The 19,295-nt window shown below is 38.9% G+C and overlaps 1 protein-coding gene across 1 annotated transcript in view; it reads left to right on the top strand.

Moving 5' to 3' along the window:
• The first annotated feature begins 2,304 nt into the window (after nt 1–2,304).
• Nucleotides 2,305–19,295, top strand: part of LHFPL1 (LHFPL tetraspan subfamily member 1) — a 95,204-nt gene continuing 78,213 nt past the window's right edge. The window contains exon 1 of the mRNA XM_070603350.1: nt 2,305–2,735. The gene's annotated coding sequence lies outside the window, so the exon portion shown is untranslated. The remainder of the gene's footprint in view (nt 2,736–19,295) is intronic.

The following is a 19,295-nucleotide window of genomic DNA, read 5'->3' as shown; positions in this document are numbered from 1 at the left end:
CTTGAGATTCCTCCAAAACTCGAGTCTAGACCTCCTACTGGAAACCAAAAGCCCTGGATCCCCCAAGGTAGTCTCAACTCCAAAATCTCAGTCTGGCTCTAAGTCCTTATGCTAGAAAATGTGCCCTACTTTTTGGTTCACGAAAATACCATCACTGCATACATTGGAAATGAGACTATTTTGCTGGAAGAGGATAAAACAATTCATCATTATTTATACATTTCATTAGGATACTATTTTGGAGAGCTATTGTATGGTCTGGATGACTGAGTAGATCTCTTGAGCTGGACTGACGGATACATGAGGGAAATCAGAAGAAAGTCACTAGAGTTCAGGCTTCAGGCATGTCTCTTCTCAGCAGCTTCCCCTGTGGAACTGTGTCCATGGCCCACTCCCCTGGACTTGCATGTCTAGCCACACGTGTCCTGAGGGGAAGGCCGCCTGTTGGAAGCTGGGCAGGCAGTATTCACAAGGCCCCTTGCTCCAAACCCAGCCCTCTATTGTCAGTGCTATAGCCCCTGAGTAGGTTTCCCTCAGGGCCTCGTCTGGGCTCAGAGCTCTGAAGGAGAGACCAGACAACTTGGACTATGGGACAAGGAGAAGCCTGAGCAGGATGCTTGTGAGGGCTAGTTGAGGAAGGTATCAAAGGCAGGCTCAGAATGTGATTGACTGAAGGAGAACTGAGTAGAACTCCCCTCCTCAGGAATTTCTACAAGGGCAAGGGCATGAAGACAGAACATTCTGGAAGAAGCAACAGTGAGGGGTGAGGTCAGATGTGTTTGGTTGAAGGATAACTGAACTAAGTTCCCTCCCTTGGGTGTTTCTCTGAAGGTGAAGGAATGAGGATAGAAGTTTCTGGAAAAGAGCTTTGTGATAAAAGACAGAGCCTATGGAAGCCTGTTCCTGGATATAGAGACTGATTACCATATATGATCATGACTCTCAAGGTCTAAATAGACAATAGACCAGTTTCTTTTATTATGTGGATTTTCTTTCCTATACCCAAGCTGGCACTCTTTAGCTCTTTCTGATTGTAAACCATATTATGCGATAGCTTCTTTGTACCTGCTCTCCTTCTGCTTCTCCTTTGTCTCTCTTTATATTTTTAAGTATTGACTTTGTACATCCCATCCCAAGGCTAGAGTGTATAAGCCTCAGACACTCCTTAAACCAGATAGTCAAATAATTTATAGATACCAAGTTGAAGAATCTTGTACTCTTCTGGGGAAGAGTACAATAGAGTGCTAAATAGAGTGGAAAGAACAAGAATGGTACTAGAAAAAGGGCAAGGCTTGAGGTTGGGGCCAGGCAAAGAAACTGACAAAACCCCAAAGACCAGAGGAAAGCTTAGGCTCTAGTGTACACTGAAATTAATTCCAGTGATATCTGACACTGGATGAGATAGCTGTGGGGTCTGAAAAATATATTTAAATGATTATCCGAAGGAAGAAGGGATTAAGAAATCCTTGTCAAAATTATGTCCAGCAATGTTTGTTTCCTTCCTAGCTGTCTATGTCATCTGATCCATAGAAGTAAATGCTTATTTGAAGGAGGAGGGGGACGATCATTGCTACCAAAACTAATGCAAGTGATACTGGCTTGTGGCTGAATTAGTCATGGGGCCTAATCCATATAAGTAACCCCTTCTTTGAAAAGGGAGAAGGAAAAAAGCTACTCCCAAAATTATGTGAAGTGGTCTTTGTTTCTAGATCAGTTATGTGTGTTGTCTAATCCTTATAAGTAAATGCCTATCTGAAAGAGGAGGGGGAAAAACACTAATACCAAAATTAATTCCAGTGATATAGGATCCCGGTTATGGGGCCCGATCAATATAAGCAAATGTTGATTTGAAGGCAAAGGGAAAAAAGTGTCATTCCAAATTAACTGCAATGACTTTTTTCCGGACTAGTTATTAGTGTTGGCTGATCCACAGAAGTAAGTGCTTATATGAAGGAAAAAGGGGACAAAAGTCACCACCCAATCCATGGCCAGATGAGCTATATTATATACCACTTGTTTACTGAAAGGACTAAGTGGATGTGGCTGGCATTGATTTTTTTCCCAAAGTGCAATTTTGGTGAAGAAAAATAGGTAGGAGCATGAAAGAGTCTCCTAGTACGATGAAAATACCAGGGTGTGGTGGAGGCAGGCTGTAATAGAAGTGGTGGGAAGTCTTGTCTCAGAGTGGGCAGGGAACTCTAGAATAGTGGCAACAAGTTATCTTGGGTCGTAGTGGAAAAGAAAGTGGACAGCTGAAATGGGCAGGAAACTCCAACTACAGTGGCAGCCGACGAGAAAGCTGTCAGTGGATAGGAAATTCCAACTACAATAGAAAGCAAATCTGCTTTCTTAGTGGAAAGGAAAGAGGGCAAATGTACGTCCAGGGAATCCCGCTTGTGGATGAGGAGCCTGGAATCTTAGTGGTAAGAGCAGCTAGGAGAGGGCAGGGAATTCCAGGTAGTCAAGAATCACTGATCAGGCCTTCAAGGGGTTAGAAATGTGTGCAGACAGTGGCCAGCCAACCACGATCTGCAAGGTCAGCAACGTAGAGGCAGAAATCTTGAAGACTGGACTGCTGGACTTTTGAGAGACATGCCAGTGGGCTGCGGAACCCTCCACCCCCTTTCCCAGTGGAGAGCAGCAATAAAAGGATCAGAAGCTGAATTGAAAGCCTAAGCCTTTCTCCAGATGGGCAAGACATCAAAAAGGAAGTTGAATCAATGATAATGATTTTAGTGAGTATCTGGAGGGGATTGGGAATTGTATTTCATTGATCTGAGCAGTATGCTGCCATGTGATGGCAGTTGCAATGCACTAAAGAAGAGCATCCAGAGCACGCTCAGTCATGCCATGCTCCAGGCTTTTCTCGTGAGGGTAGGAGGGCAGGTTTGGAACACTAATAATGCCAACTGATGGTTAATAGGCATTTTCAATCCAGAATATTTTTCCTATTAGGAAGCATTTTTTAATTCAATGCTTTCATAGAAATGACAATGCTAATCATATTTTGAGTATAAACATTATTTCAAGAGGTCAAGATTGGGGTAAAAATCTAGTCCTGAAATTTTTCTGAAACAGAATTTTGGTTTAAAACACTTTTTTTTCTTTTCACACACTTCTTAGCTGAGCATTTCATTAAATAGCAAGTTAATGCTTTTCCAGCTCTTTGGAAAACAATATCTCATTATATCTCCAAAACTATGCTAGAAAAAGATCTTGGGAATAGTAGCTCCTTGGAATACCAATGATTGCATATTTAGTTAAAGCTTATATCTAAAAGTATTTCTTAAAGTGCTGGTAGATCTTAACCGCATTCCTCCTAGAGCATTTTTCTACTACAGTTAACTCATTGTGAAGGGATTTTAAGCTTTATCTTCTAACTTCATAAAAAGATAGTAGTACTCAAAATCAATTTGTTAAGAACTTAGGGATACAGAGCTTCAAGAACATTTTGGTATCACTTATCCTCTGAGCAGATAGACTCAAAGTTTTAAGTGGTTTGATTTAAAGCGTAGCTCGGGCTAGCCCAAATCGTGCTTCCAGGTAAATTCTCCTTCCATTATCCATATGGATTGAACTTTAAAGTACAGCTGTAATATTGCAAACTTAAAGTTTAGTAGGATATTATAAAATTTCCAGACACAGTTGTTGATTGTGTTGGCTCTGGTCTTCTGTAGGCAATGGTGTTAACTGGCGATATTCGGCTGTTTGTGCATACTGTTTTCTTAAACAGTTCTCTGTTACATACTTTGTTGAAAGCATGAGGGAACTCCACTTGTAATAGAAATAATGGAAGTGATGAGACTTCTTGTGGACAAAAGCTGGGGAATATGTTTGTGATATCTGCCTCATTCTCCCTCTCCCTCTCTCTCCCCTTCCTTCCTCTCTCTCTTTCTTTCTTCCTTCTTATTTTTCTTTTTTGCTACAGGATTCTTCTTTTTAATCTTTTTTTATTGGGGCATAATTGACATAGAACATTAGTTTCAGGTATACAACATAATGATTCCATATTTGTATACACTGCTAAAAGATCACCACAGTAAGTCTAGTTACCATCTGTCACCATACAAAGTTAAGAGGACTTTGAAGACCTACTCTCTTAGCAACTTTCAAATATTGCCGCAAGATTCTGAATAAACCCTGAGTCATTCTTTATTTCCTGAGCAACTAGATCATTCTAGACGTGCCTTGCTACGTAAAATTCTGTGTATTTTGGGCTGAATATTAATGCCGCACTGCTGTAAAATGAAAAGATAACCAATATCAAAAGACATATAGTGTTTTTTAAAAAATATTTTTCTTTATAAAATCTAATAGGTATAGGAAACTCCATAAAACGAATGTATAGTTCAATCATATAAGTTTATGAGGCAAAGAGCCTTATAATCACCACCCAGGTTAAAGAATAGAATTTTGCCAGTCACCTAGCCTAATCACAACCTCTTTCCTCTACTCAAAAATAATCACAGTCCTGATCTTTATGGTAATCACTTCTTTATTTTCTTTATAAGTTTATCACCCAAATGTTCATCCCTAAGCACTAGTTTAATTATGCTTCCCTCTCCCCCATAAGTCTCTTTTAATCTAGAAGTGATCCTGTTTTGTTTTGTAATTTATTTGTTGAAGAAATGATTTCTTTTGTCCTCTCGAGTTTCAAGCAGTCTTGATTTTGCTTGATGACATTCTCTGTTGTAGTTTAATATGTTGCTCAGTCCTGAATTTCCTGTGAATTGGTAACTGGCTCTACAAGCTGGATCAGATTTGTGTTTACGTATTCAGTTTTTCTTTTGGCTTCACAGGTGGTGGTGTGTTCTACTTGGAGGTACATAATGTCTGGTTGCCTTTCTTTTCTGTGATGTTAGCTGCCATTAACGATCAATGCCATCTTTAGGTTGATGATGTCTCTCTAGACATTTTGGTTGTTAGTAGGAGGAACTTGTGGGAACAATAGTCCCTGAGTTCTCACATGCTGATAAATTTGTTTGTGGCCTTTTTATCTGAAAATCAGGCTGGGTATGTAATCTTTGGCTCACATTTTCTTTCCTTGAGTATATTAAATATGCTACTCCATTTTCTGCTGGCATACAGATTTGTTGTCAAAGTCTGACAATAATCCGTTTTCTTCTCTTTTAGGAGTGATTTTGATCCTTTCGCTGAATTCTTTTCCTTAAAGCCCAGTAATTTTACTAGAATATATCTCTCTGTTGGTTGCTTTTGCTGGGTTGATTTCCTTTTTTAATATGCAGTTTTAATTCCTACTTCAGAGACATTCTCATGAATTATACTTTTTTGAAATTGTTCTGTTATCTTTTCTTTGATTTTCTTCTTTGAGGATTGAAAGCCTATGAAAAGTGAAACAATTTTGAACAGCTGCTTGAGGGGCATCAACATAGGGATGAATCAAGAATTTCCAATCAGTATTTAAGGCTGAACTGAGATTAAATAGCGTGGATTTGTAGTGGAGCCAACTTTCTATTGCAGAACTCAGCAGATACAAACAGAACAGATGTTTGGGTATGGTGGTGGGGCAGATAACACGGAAAGGCGAGGGATTGGGGATTCTAGGATGGCAACTGCAGTAGAGGTGAAATAGTTATCAACATGTTAATTGTGCAAATAAGTAAAAGAAAATGCATGCAGGCATTTCTGGAACGGTTTCAATTTTTGACTATTTAATTTTAAATGAAAGAATGTAAATGTATGACTAAGTATGGTTTAATTCCTATTTATTTGTAAGAATGTTCATAATACATTAGCAAATCAGAAAAGAGAAATTTCGATAAAACATCTGTCCCAATTTTTGGTTTGAAAAAAATATATGCCATATCTGTATGTCATCAGCCAGGCCATGGAAATAGTCACATGTGGATTTTTGTTAGGCAGTCTAGTGTCAATGAAAGCTGCCCAGGACTGAAGACCCTTTCATTGGAAACTCCTTTTTATCAGTCATATCAGCAGGTTTCAGGGGTCTCAGTAATATCATTTCTGCTAAATTTTAGCCGTGTGGAACTGAAGTTACCACCCACTTAGAAAATGGGTAAAATTGATCTTTGTCCATAGACTTCCTTTCAGAAGTGGGAATGCATCAGTTTCTGAGTATTTTCTATATTTATACTCAGCTTAATGTAATATACATTACTATACAAAATTGTAAAGTTGAAAAGTATATGGTTTTATTAACATTTTCCTCATAGAAGTGGCAAAAGCGCCCCTTGGTCAAACCCCTTTTTACTCTCCTTTAAGTTTCCCAGTGTTCCTCTTGTCACATCTGACACCCTTGATGCTTATTGACTGACTGGCTTTCTTTACCACTTCCCCTAGGTTCCTGTTAAACAGAGGCAATGTAAGGAGTAGAGATACTGACGTTATCCCAGAAAAAATGTTTATGTCCATATGGTCTTGCCTTTAAAGAGGAGGAGGGAGGGAGACGCTAGATATACATCAAATCCTACCCATAAATCTAAAGGAATTCTGCAGTCAACTTTAGCGTCTCATATGAAGTTTTAGTACTTCTAAGCACTCGCTCCTTCTTCTTCTGGTTACTACAAAGCCCATTCTCCTTTGTTGATCCCCTTCCTTGCATTTGTCTAGTCAGTAGCCATTCCTTGCTTGACTTGAGTAAGATGGTGAAATGGAGTTGGAATGCACTGGGATAAGCCAAATAGGATCTTAATGTGAGATTCTTGACTAGTTTACCCAGCTTGCAGCCCTCGCAATAATCTCTTTCTAAAGTATTTCAGTCAATTTCTGTCCCTCTCTACTTTTAAGATGTCTTTTGCTGCTACTCTCTACAGCTGGCTTCAGAATGCTGATGCTTTCACCAGGAACACTAATGCCTAAAGTTTTTGTTGGACCAAGACAACATTACAGATGCTGAATCTCTCCTTGTGACAATGCTGCAGATGCCTGCACTCAGACTATGACACTGCCTCAAAGATAGTGCATCATATTACTGCCAAAGCTGTTGGCACCAATGCTGCTGATTCTTTGGCTTTCAATGTCCTGTGGAGATTTTCTCTGTTTACTGCAGCCTCCTTGATAAAGGATTTGGGCTTAAGTCTGAGTCCTGGCTTAAAATACAATCTGATATAAACTATGCTATACTTAAAGTCTACTTTCCCCCATCTTCAAACACTGGTCTATTTTTACTGAATCAAATTTGTTCATCTTGGTTCCTCCCATACGATTTTTTTCCCAGAAGAATCCTTAGATCCTGGTAAAATATCCTTCCCAGCCCCACAAATTATCCTGATAATGTTCAAACTGTGTCTGGAGCCCCTGCCACATTCTTCCCCTCCCTGTTCCACACCAGGGTTGTTTTTGCCCGCCGCCCAGAAAGCCAAACACTGAGATGATGAGATTGCAGCAGAGAGAGGGTTTTAATCACAAGACAGCCATGTGAGGAAGCAAGGGAATGAGTCTTAAATCCACTTCTCTGAAAATGGGGACTCAGGGATGTTTATGGGATAAGGGGGCAAGGTCATCTGAAATTTGGAGATAGATGATTAGAGGTGAGGAGAGATGAGGTAATTGATGATCTGCGCAAGCGTGGTCAGACTCCATGCCTCTTCATAGGACGCATGTTCACAAAAATGGTGGCATTAGCATGATCTGAGGTTGAAGTTTTTAGCCTCTTAACATCAAAAAGTCACTTATCGGACATCTGTGCAGGCCAAGTTGATGAGTTGGTGGTTTCAACCAGCCTGAAGTGGACAAGGGGTTCTAATTCCTAAAAAACAGCTCACACACCCAGTACTATGGTGACCCAGGCTCCAGGGAGACGTTATCCATAGTAACATGGTGGGAGTCAGATAGCATGTTGCCTAAGCAGCACAGTTAACCATGGGCAGGTTAAACAGCTAAAAGCTATAATTAGTAATAGCAAAAAGGAGAAAAAACTTTAGTTCCTAGCTATTTAATCATCAATGGCTAACTGTTCGTCAGTCTCCCCTATTCTTTGGTCATTCCTCATTCTTGAGGGATTGGGGGCAATGACCCATCTAGCTACTTCCTGCTGAATCAAGGTGTAGATCCGAGTTAGAGGAGTAAAACTGTTTAGCACTCATTTGGAAATATTCACTTGTTCCAGGCTTCAGGTTGACGTTTTGCGTTATTAGAATTTTTGTACCTTGCTCAACAGTTTTGGAACAACATCTGAAGGCACATTTTGCAATCAAGTATCCAACCAGAAAGATAACAAGTATAGATAACCCAAATTTTAACAGTCCCTAAAAAATAGACCTAATCCCAGTGCGGCCTCCATCTGGTCTCCAGATGGGGGCAGGCATCTGGTCTTAGTTCCTGATAGTCTTTCATTTTACTGGATATGCATCAGAGACCAGAGCAATGCCCTATACCCTGATCTTCCAGTTGTCATTGATGATGGCTATCAGCACAGACTCTCTGCCCGGGGGGTCATCACATTCCTAAGGAACTCAAAAGAACAAAGTTCTGAACTTATAGCAACTGGGAGGGGCCATAAAATCTACAGAGCGTGTATGGGTTAGTTAATCAGAGGTCATTTGAAGTTATACTATGGTTTCTTTCCTACAATACCGCTTCCCTTATGTCAACCTTGTGTTGAGCCGGTATCATCCCCATTACCCTCAGTAAAAATTTCGTTGTCTTTATTAAGAGTTTACCCCCACCCAATAATCAGCCTAAGTAATTGACAGTCTTTCAAGTGAGATCTTACACAATAATAAAGCACTGAGGAGAGAGAGAGGTGGAGCCATCAGGTTCTTGTCTATTAGTTCACACAAGTTTTCACTGCCTTGTTGCTAGGGTCCCTGTCTGATGACTCATGGGGCCCAGCAGAGAGCTGCTGTTCAGTGCCTGCTTGGGACATGGTAATCTTTCTATTGCCTCTATTTTCACATTTGGGACACTGGTATATTTTATGAGATTTCTTATGGTCCTATCTTAGACACACATCCCATAGCCATTTCCTTTCTGGAGTCATGAGACCTCACTATTCACACTGCCAAGAATCAGGATATGGGCCTTTGTTTTTTATCTACATACTTTTTTTTTTTCCATTTTCCCTATCTCTTAGCCCAGAGCACGGTTCAGTCTGTGGGAAAAATCCCAATCTCCCCACCATTCACTACCCCTATGAATTAATTTAATTCAACATATCCCTCACATATAGCTCAGCTGGGGTCGGGGTGGGGTGAGGTTCACAAGAGCAGTTTAAATATCTGTTCGAAAGCCTCGGAGTGGGTGTCTAGCAGCTGCTTGGTGCTTTTTTTTTTAGCACATGTATGTGTAGAGAGGTAGTTCACTCTTACTATCTTCAGCTTTGGGATTTCTAACTGAAATTGTGACAAAAAAGTCCCGTTTAAAAGTCTATAAATTTTCTTCATTAAATATCAATCTTCTTCTTAAGTATAGCAAAAGTACATGTACTTCTGTCTTACCTGTTTTCTTACAGACATTCCTCTTCAACACTGGAAAGGGCACTTTCTAGCACCCTGAAACAGGCACACTTGATGTGATCTGGGATGGATAGCACTGTGGGACTGCCTCAAGGGAAGTGCTGGGCAAAGGTAATGAAGAAAATAAAATAAGGGGCATTTTAGTTATTGTAAAATAGGACCAACCAAGGCTATGTGCTTAAGTTTCTCTCACTGATGTAGTCACCAGTTAGTATAAATAAGTCAGTTATTAGCATACGATTCCAGGGGAGCAAGCAAACTCCAGTGGCCCAGGCATAGAAACACCTTGATATCTTGCTGGGAGTAGGTAAAGAAGGGCAGGAGATTAGCACTGTGGAGAGTACAGGCAATAGGCTGCTTTGAGAGTAGCAGGTTACCACTGTGGCTACCTTACTCATTAGAGGGCGGGGTTACAAGGTAGAGACCATTCTCACTTCCAGTTTGGGATGCTATGAAGCACAAAGTTCATGGGAAATGTGGGAATTAGAAGATGTGAAATATGCAGAACAGACTTTCTGGGTAAGATCCAGTGACTGAGGTATTTGCACGTAGCAATACTGCAAATTTTTGGTATTTTGAAAGAAGAGAGGGTTGTCTGAAATACCACTCAGAGAGAAGACAGTTTGAAGAGGTACATTTTCTCCAAAGTACGGTGACCCTCACACTTCTTTTTTCTTGATAGACTCTTCTTTTCCCTAGCACCACCTGAAGTCATGTGGCCACCCAGTGTGGAGACTCCCTAGCCGACGTCTCCCTGTGCTGCAATCTTTTCATGGCAGTACCCTGCAGCCCTTGAGAGCAGCTGACTGGCCCTCCTTTGGACAGCCTCCTTAGTTTCAGGAGCAAAGCCAAAGAGAGAGCAAAATACCAGGATCTCAAGGGAGACGATGGCAGTATGTGGAGTGCTTCCATGGATGTTTTCTATTACAGAATGACCAAGTTGGGAAGGTTGTCTTTTGTTATAATATGTATAATATGTAATTTAATATACTTATATGTTTTCAGCTAAAACCAGGGTCTTATACTAGTTCTTGGGTACTTCCTTTCTTAGTTGGCCAATGTAATGCAATATTTTTCTAAGAATCAACCTATCTGACAATTTTTTTATTTTATTTTTTATTTTTTTGAGGAAGATTAGCCTTGAGCTAACTGCTGCCAATTCTTCTCTTTTCGCTGAGGAAGACTGGCCCTGAGCTAACATCCACGCCCATTTTCCTCTACTTTATATGTAGGATGCCTGCCACAGCATGGCTTGCCAAGCGGTGCCATGTGTGCACCCAGGATCCGAACCGGCGAACCCCGGGCCGCCGAAGTGGAACGTGCGAACTTAACTGCTGCTCCACCGGGCCAGCCCCTCTGACAAATTTTTTATTTTCATCCCAGGTCACACCTGAATATTTTCTATGGTCTATGCTGGCAACAGAAGTTTAGATTATAAAATGTGTCTTAGATACTGGGTGCATTGCTTTTACCTGGGAAATGTTTTCTATAAGGGAGTAGGTCCCTAAATTAAGCTAATTCTCAGTCACACTTAGTTCTTGGTTATGGTTGTGTTTTCTGACTTTTGTGGGTGTAGGCATAGAGTAACATTTTTGCTGCCTAATGTTTAATTATAGCTTTTGAAATGGAATCCTGAGAGATTTGGGGTGGTAGTAACTTAACCTCACAGGGAGTTTAAAGAGCTCATGAGTTTACCCTGGGCTGCAACGTTACTATCCTCTGATCTAGGACAATGGGACGAGTAGGAAATGGGAGAGGATAATTCTTCTCACACATTTTGAGGAAGTATTTATTTGGCTGTATATTTTATTTAATTTTTTAGTCAGTTAGTCATGCATTTTGATTATTAAGTTGACTCATCTTTCGGGAGATTCAATTTGTTAAAACTTTAAATTTCAAGCAAAAGATTGAGCTGACAAAGGGTTAGATTTTGCAATCCTACATTTTACAAAGAAGCTAAATTTCAAAGTAGTGCATCACTGGCACTGTGTGTGTTTCTTGCACGCATTATATATAGCACTCTGTAAGTCTGGACAACATAGCTATGCATAATTTGGAGTAGGAAATAGAATTATAAATTAACTTCTAGGATATCCTTTGGGCTTGAGGTAAATCATTTCCTGCCCCTTCCAGGGGCAATAAAATCACAGAAACATACACATTCAACATAGTCCAGTTGAATTGAATCTAGGGTTTAATTACTCATTTCCCAAGTCATTCATTCAACACATTTATCGAGCACATACTATGTGCCAGGCGCTTCAAGAAACATCTGTGAGCAAAGGACAAAAATTTCTGTTCTTGTGAGACTTATGTTCTAAGTCCCAGGAAGATACATAAGAGCAAAAGCAAAGACTGTAAATGCAGCTTCCAAGTGCAGACAGGATTTTGATAATCTACTAACCTCTCTTGATAGGAGAAGCAGCACCTCTATTTGACCGTAAGTGTTGTTATTAAGCCCTACGATGTCAAGATGTTTAGAGCAAATGTCAGTTATATTCTCTAACCCCTGGAAGAAGACAGGAGTTCAAAGCTTAACCTTTTTCTTATATCAGCCCCCTTAATGAATAAGAATTAAGGGCAAAAGGATGGAATCTTTAAGGATAAAATACCCACCTATGGAGTAGATGGGGGTATGGAGAGAAAAGGTTAAAGTGGTTAAAGTGCCTCTGTTTAGTTCTCTTGAAAATCTTGGATCATCTAATTTAAAAGTAGAGAGGCAAGATGACCCGGGGCTTTCTCCTGCTTTGTAAGTGGAGTTCAAGGGATAGATGCTGTCCTGCAGGCTGCTTAGGTAAAAGGAGCCCAGGTAAACACATAGCCTTCTCTCTATAGCAGGAGGTGACTTAAACCGAAGTTCTAATTCATAATAAAGTGCATGTCCCTCAAGTTTCTTCTTTGTATGTATCCTTTGTTATTCTCATGAGTTAAATATGAATTGTAGTTTCAGTGGCAAAGTGAAGGGTGTACACAGTGCATGACAAATCATGCCTGCAGGTCACGTTCAACCTGAGGGACCCGCAGGTCACGGCCCCTGTGAGTGCCTACACCCCTAGGATCTCATTTGCCCTTATCACAATCTGTAAGGTCTGCATTATCATCCTCCTTTTACAGATGAGGGTGCTGGGGTTTAGAGAAAGAAAGTGCCTTGGGCTACCTGCTGTTGTGAGTTCAAGTAGGGGGATCAAGCCCGGGCCAGTGTCTAGAGGCCTTGTTTCCTGCAGATGCAGAAAATCTAGATTTTATTTTATAACTGCTGACAAGCAGAGGAAGGTCAAAGAGAGAGACTCAGGATGACTGAGGGCGTGGATGAACGTTGTTTTGTTTTGCCATGTTTCCAATACATACCTTTGATTTTTAGAATATCAGGGCAGAAAAAGAAATCTTAAAGACCCTCCAATTCCACGTTCTTTAAATTACCAGTTGTCACCCTTACTGGACTGCAAAGTCAATCTCATGGTCTGCAAACAAATGTTTTAGTTTTCTACACGAGAAACCCAGACTCCTTGTAAAATGTATTTTGATGTAGCTCATACTCAACAAAACTTAAAAGTCACTTTTCCAGTCCAGAATCTCCACTTCACTGATGAGGAAACTCGGTGTGACAGTAACTTGCCCAAGGTCACACAGTTAGTCGATTATACAAATTAAGGTTGTAGAATATTCAGCCAGCAGGACGAGTCTCTAGAATGACTTAATGCTTACAGGTGCTTTAACTACAAGACACCATTCTTCACTAAAGATAGGAACTCCAACTGTAAAAGGAAGGAAAAACAGTCAGACTACCATAGGGAAGCTTCCTCTTCACTTATATCTTCATGTGACTGACATTTTATTTAGTTCTCTAATACAATGATTATTTTTTTTCTCTTGAAGCAGAGTACTTGTAATTATGAAGCCCAAATTTTGAAGGCTGCACCTTCTATCTTGGACACACCAGAAGACACTAGTCAGGGCAGATGGGATTTTGTTACTTCCTTCCCTCTATAGAGAACTAGTGGACCACACACATTCTACCTGAGAATCTGGGTAAACACAGTCTGAGTCCAGTGTACAGGGTACAGTGTATAATGGTGTATAGTGTACTATAGTGGAGCAAAAAGAGACTGCATTGTCATTGAAAGAAATCAAACAATGAGGCTGAGTTCATTCTGTCCCACCATCAGAGACCGAGAATACAAGCAAGGGAGACAAACCTTTAAAAGGAGAAATATAGGTTGTTGGCCTGGTGCGAGCAGAGCCTGGTCCCAGACAGCCTGTCTCCCCAGAGCATTTGTGGTTTTCCTCCATATCCAGCATCACTTTGTCCCCCACACAGGCATGGAACAGATGGGGTCTCTTAGCATGATGTGTGATTATTCTGTCCCTTCTCGTGGCCCTGATGGGTCTTCCCCCTGAAGGCCATCCTTTTCTATATCTTTCAGGAATTATTTCCCTTCTCTTCTCCCATCAGACTTTACTGGGTCCATGGGACAGGTGGGCTTCCTTTGTCAAAGAGGTGGGGCTCCTAGGTTCCTGAGGGACACATCCCCAGCAGCACTGCCCTTGGATGCCCTTCCTGTGGGAATTGGTCCTCTTGACAGATCTATGCCTGTATCAGACTCTGCCACACTGTTTGGAATGTATGTCCTAGTGTTCAGGGGCTATTCACATTCTACATCACTCTCCAAACAATACAGGGCTTCTTTAAGACAGGTCTGGAAGTTCTGCTGCCTTCTAAATGATAACTTCCTCCCACGTAGGCATTCATCTTGGATTTAGTCACAGGAGGGGTCTGATCTGCTCATCCTCAATGAGGAATTACTACAAATTTGGGGAATGCAAGCAAGAGTGAGCACACAATGTAAAAGGCTCAGAGAGGCTCCAGGTTCCATCTCAGTTCACAGAGGCACCTGAGGCCTTGGCCTTGATCATTATCACATGCGTGGTATATGGAGACAGATTTGGTGTGTGTCTTCTCAGTCAAATGGCACCCAAAAGGCCTCTCCTTGAGACCCTGGGATTTTGTTCCTTCAGTCTTCCTCCAGAAACTGAGAAGGCTGTCCAGAGAAAGGTTAGTCAGCTGGACCCAAATGCTGTGCGTACTATCATTAAAAGATTGCAGCACAGATAGACATTGATCAGGGAGTCTTCACCCTGGGTGACCATATGACTTCAGGTGGTGCTAGAGAAAAGGAAAGCCTACTAAGGAAAATGAATCTAGTAAATTAATTTTAAAAATTATTTTGCATACTAAATGTAGTCCCCATTCATTTGTAGTGGTGGTATGCTCCGTTTCCTGGACTTTATGGCTGTCATTTGGTCCTAAGGGCAGATACTAGGAAGAAGATACAAATTAACAGCGCAGGTCTGGGGGACCCATAGTTGGAAGAGAAATTAAACACATATTTACCTAAAAGGACAAGTGGGACGGAGGTTCAAGAGAAGGACTCAGCCAAAACACAATGTTGCAAAATGCACAACCATTAGAGAGAACACGTTTAAACTTTCTAATGATGCATGCTTGGTGCTTGGTCTGATTAACTAAAAGACATTATTCTCTGTTAAATAATAGGAATTCTTTCCACTCACCATGAAAAGGAGGAAAATAAAAACAAGCTTCTACATGGAACCCTCCCAGTCACATATGGTTTGTCAACGACTATTTAGTTAGTTCCTGAAGATCCATGTTTCTTTTTTCATTTGAGGTGAGATCTTCTTTATTAGGGAGCCCAAGGGTGTGAAAACTGCCCAAGAGTGTGAAGAATGCCAGGAAGAAGGTCAGTTGTCTTGACCAAGGGGAGTATTAGGATAGACAATAGAAAGGGAGTCTCTGAATTTACAGAACCCACAAGGAGTTGATCACCTTGGCTGATCCCATGACGTGTGCTATTGTCCAACCTGAAGAAACAAATAAGCAAAAAAACAAAAACCTGTAAAAACTAAATAGCAGGGTAAGGTTGGCAAAAATGACAAAGGATCTTTGAAAATTCTCTCCTTCATAAAAGCAATGGACAAACAGGCAAAACTTGTCAGAATAAACTTTTTCAGAGCTCTGAAAATCAATAAAGAGCTTATGGCAATTTTAGAAGTGTTTATTCAAGAAAAATGGCTGAATTTTTATTAGAACAGTGAGCATTATGGTGTTTTAACTTCTCTTATTGCCATCCAATTTTCTCCAGCTCTGTGGTAGTCTTAAAAACCAGTAGTTCACAATCACAGTGAAAACCAACATGGGGGCAGCACTGGAGGGAAAAGGACAATTTTGGAGATCCTTCAAAGCCTCAGTCCCAGAGAACTGTTATTATTTGTCCTATCCTGGAACACCTTTACTTTCAAGGATGTACTCAGAGCTCACATAGTGCTAAAAGTCTTTTTCTTGGGGTTATTTGTCAAAAACATTTAGAGACAATTGTTTAATTGCATGGTTGCCTGAAGTGGTGGATAGCAGTTGGGACAAAAAATAGGCTAACCAAAAACTTAAAATGAAAGGCTGGGAAATGTTATGTCCATATGGACTTTGAAAAGCTCTCATATATTCTTGGCAATCTAGAAGGCCACACACATGCCTATGCTGTGTGCATGTTCAGCAAAGATTTATGAAAGCCCTATGCTCTCATCTCTGGCTAAACTGGTGGGAATCTTTGCAAGCAGGAAGATAAAATTAAGGCAGAGTTATAAACTGCCTGGCTGAATGTTGAGGCATGCTCTGTAACACACAGAGACTTTTGGCAAAAGATGGGAGAATTATTAGTTCCAGGAATTTAAGGAAATCTGTCTGATCATTAGCTGGTCACTAAGTTAAATGAGCAGAGATTCCAGTCACCACACATAACAAAGAATATAGACTCTACAGAATTAATTCAGAAAAGTCAATAAACAGGGGAAAAGCAACAACTGCAACAAAAAGCAGCAACAGAAAAACCTGGGCAGGAGGGTGAATATGATTTCTACATTTGTTACATTATATTATTTAAAATTTCCAGTTTTTAACAACAACAACAAAAAAAACACAAAAGGAAACAAGAAAGTATGGCCTATGCATAGGAAAAAGAAATCAATCAATAGAAAGTCTGGTGAAGCCCAGTTTTTGCACTTATTAGACAAACATTTTAAATCAGCTATTATAAAAATGTTCAAACAACTAAAGGAAATCATGTCTAAAGAACTAAATGAAAGCATGAGAATGATGTCTCACCAAATAGAGATTATCAATAGAGACATAGAAGTCACAAAAAGAGGCAAATAGAAATTCGTGAGTTGAAAAGTACAATAACAGAAATGAAAAATATAATAGACACAATATCACATTTGAGCATTCAGAAGAAAGAATCAGCAGACTTGAAGACAGGTCAATCGAGATAATCCAGTCTGAAAAACACAAAGAAAAATAATAGAAGAGAACCTCAGAGACCTATGAGACACCATAAATCATACAGTATACTCAGATGAGAGTACCAATTAGAGAAGAGAGAGAGAAAAGAGTAGAAAGAATAGTTGAAACAGTGACCAAAACCTTCCTAAATTTGACAAAAAACAATAATATATACATCCAAAAATTTCAACAAACTACAAGTAGGATAAACTCAAAGAGATCCAAAGTAGAAACCTCATAATCAAACTGTCAAAAGCCAAGGCTAAAGACAGCATCTTGAAAGCAGCAAAAAAGAAGTGAATCATCGTGTATAGTGGATCCTCAATATGATAAACAGCTGATTTCTAGGCAGAAATCATAGATGTCAGAAGGCAGTGGATGAGAAATTCAAAGTGCTGGAAAAAAATAGTTAACCAACAATTCTATATCTGGCAAAACTTTTCATCAAAAGTGAAGGAGAAATTAAGATATTCCCAGATAAACACAAACTGAGGATTCATTGCAAGAAAATCTACTCTACACGAAATAGTAAAGGGAATTCTTAAGGTTGAAATTCAGTAACTCAAATGCACATGAAAAAATAAAGAGCACTGGAAAAGGGAACTACACAGGTAAATATAGAAGATCACTAAATGAAATTTTTGTTTAAACTTTTTTCTACATGATTTAAAAAACAAATGCATAAAACAATAATTATAAATCTGTGCTGTGGACATACAATGCATAACTATGTAATTTATATGATATTAATAGCATAAAGAAGAGGAAGTAAATGGAGGTATATAAAAGCAAAGTTTTAGATAATATTAAAATTAACTTTAGGTTAATCTGAACTAGACTTTTACAAGTTGTTATTAATTATAATCCCCAGAGCAATGAATAAGAAAATAACTAAAAAATACAGTAAAAGAAAATGGAATTAAATTCGTATGTTAGAAAATATCTATTTAGCACAAAGAAGGCAGAAATGGAGGGATGGGGAACAAAAAAGATATAAAACCTACTGAAAACAAATAGCAAAATGGTAGAAATAAATTCTAACATATAAGTAATTACATTAAATGTAAATGGATTAAACTCTCCAATTTAAAAGCAGAAATTGGAAAAATGGATTCAAAAAACAATCATATTAAAAATATGATTCAACAATATGCTGTCTACAAGAGACACACTCTACATTCAACGACACAAAAAAGTTGAAAGTAAAAGGTTTTACAAAATATACCATACAAATAGTAACCAAAAGTGAGCTGAAGTAACTATACTAATATCAAACAAAAAAGACTTTAAGACCAAAAATTTTACTAGAGACAAAGAAGGATATTTCAAAATGATAAAAGGGTCAGTCCATCAAAAAGATATAATAATTATAGTCATGTGTGATTAATGACAGGGATATGTTCTGAGAAATGCATCATTAGGTGATTTCACCATTGGGCAAACATCATAGAGTATCCTTACCCAAACCTAGATGGTATAGCCTACTACACACCTAAGTTATATCATACTAATCTTATGGGACCATCTTCATATATGTAGTCTGTCATTGACCAAAATATTGTTATGCAGTACATGACTATATAAACATATAGGTCCTACAAAAGAATCTGAAAATACATGAAGCAAAATTCTCAGAATTTAAGGGAGAAACAGATAACTGAATAAGAGTTGTAGGAGATGTAATACCCTATTTTCAAAAATGGATAGAATAACTGAACAGATGAATAAGAAAAGAGAATACTTAAACACCAAAAACCAACTGTACCTACCAGACATTTGTAGACCCCTCCACCTAACAACAACTTAATGTGTGTTCTTTTGCAGCATATACATAACATTCTCCAGGATAAACTATATGTTAGACTATAACACAAATATTAATAAATTTCAAAGGATTGAAATCATGCAAAGTATGTACTATGACCACAGTGGAATGTAATTAGAAATCAATAACAGAAGAAAATGGAAAATTCACAAACTTGTAAAACTTCAACAACAAACTCCTAAATAACAAAAGAGTCAAAGAGGAAATCATGAGAGAAATTAGAAAATACTCTGAGATGAGTAAAAATTAAAATACAAATTTCCCAAACTTATAGGATGCCATAAAAGCAGTACTTAGAGGAAAATTTATAGTTAAAAATGTATATACTAAAAAATAAAAAAAATATCAAATCAATAACCAAACTTTCTACCTTAAGAAATCAGAAAAAGAAGAGCAAACTAAATCCAAAGCAAGCAGAAGCAGAGATAATAAAGATTAAGGAGGAAATAAATGAAATAGAGAATAGAAAAACAAGAGAGAAAATAAACAAAACCAAAAGTTGGTTCTTTGAAAAGATCAATGAAATTGACAAAACTGTAGCTTGACTGACCAAAGAAACAGAAAAGGGGGGCTGAAATTATTAAATCAGGAATTAAAGAGGGACATTATTAACATCCTTATAGAAATAATTATAAAGGATTTTAAGGTTATACTATGAACAAGTGCATGCCAACAAATT

This window comes from Equus przewalskii, chromosome X (assembly GCF_037783145.1).
Source record: "Equus przewalskii isolate Varuska chromosome X, EquPr2, whole genome shotgun sequence".
Classification (NCBI taxonomy): Eukaryota; Metazoa; Chordata; class Mammalia; order Perissodactyla; family Equidae; genus Equus; species Equus przewalskii.
This window is presented reverse-complemented; position numbering and strand designations above follow the sequence as displayed.